Here is a 1,570-nt window from a genome sequence, read left to right on the forward strand (position 1 = left end):
CTTCGAGAAGGTCATCAATCCCTACCTCACGGGAGTGCTGCAACACCCTCAATCTATCGAGATGCATGAGGGGATGTTGCACATCCGTGATGTTGAGGGGCCTAAGAAGACAGGAAGCGTTGAGGCGAGGCTCGAAGCAATGGAGCAACAAGTCTTCAAGTGCCAAGGGATGGTGGAGCGTGGGCTCAATGCCAACCACATGATGATCACGGAGTTCACCACCAAGCACAGGATCGATGCCAATGACATTGGGAAGCACATCTCCAGGCTCTATGACAGTATGGATCAACTCCAGGCCCAGATCTATGACCTGCAGAACCAAAACTGTGAGTATGAGTATAGATTTAAATCAAACGGTTGGCTACAGATTTGAGGATTCCGGAGACTCGTTCATCTTTCCATGATGGAGCACCTATGCCTTGGAAGACGGAGGATCAATCCGATGTTGCAACAACTCCACCACCATCACCTCCAAAGGAAGACAACTAAACATGGGTATGTGCAATCCCCTTGGCTTGTGCCAAGCTTGGGGGAGTTGTCCCGGTATCGTATCACCATCACATCTTTTGCCTTTACCTTTGTTTTAGTTTGTTCCTTTTCAGTTTTCTTTTCCTCTAGTAGTTTTAAAAGTCTTAGTGTTTTAGTCTTGAGTTTTGCTTTGTGTCACCCCCGATGTATTCGAGCTCATGAGCCATATAATAAAGAGTGTCTTAGTTGAGGACTTTGCCTCTTGCCATGATCAAAAGAGTGAGAGAGGAACAAAAGCATGAAAGATCATGTAATGATCTTATGGGAAGTGATGGCTTCACATATAAAAAAGAATGATGATTGAAACTTGTTGAGGGTAGACAAACGTAGACCTTGGTCATTGTTGCAATTAATAGGAAGTGATAAGGAAGGAGAGGTTCACATATAAATACATCATATTCGACACCATCTGTGATTGTGAACACTCACTAAACTATTACATGCTTAGAAGTAGATGTTGGACAAGGAAGACAACATAATGAATTGTGTTTGCCTGGATCCTAACAATGTTATATGATTAGAGATCCCTTAGCATGTGACAATTGCTTCCACCTCATATTAGCCAAAAGTCCCGCACCAAGTACAGATACTACTTGTGCATCCATAACCCTTCAACCCAGTTTTGCCATGAGAGTCCACCATACCTACCTATGGATTGAATAAGATCCCTCAAGTAAGTTGTCATCGATGCAAGCAATAAAAATTGTTCCCTAATATGTATGATCTATTAGTGTGTGGAAAATAAGCTTTGTACGAAGTTGTGATGAGGAAGACATAAAAGCGACAGACTGCATAATAAAGTTCTTTATCACAGGAGGCAATATAAAGTGACGTTCTTCCGCACTAAGATGACACGCATCCAAACCTCAAAATCACATGACAACCTCTGCTTCCCTCTGCGAAGGGCCTATCTTGTACCTTTACTTTTTGCCCTTGAAAGAGTCATGGTGATCTTCACCAATTCCTTGTTTCGCCTTTATCTTGGCTAACGTCATATGCTAGGGAAAGATCTATATTCATATGTCAACTTGGAGGTAAGCAT

This window comes from Hordeum vulgare, chromosome 7H, assembly GCF_904849725.1.
Source record: "Hordeum vulgare subsp. vulgare chromosome 7H, MorexV3_pseudomolecules_assembly, whole genome shotgun sequence".
Lineage (NCBI taxonomy): Eukaryota > Viridiplantae > Streptophyta > Magnoliopsida > Poales > Poaceae > Hordeum > Hordeum vulgare.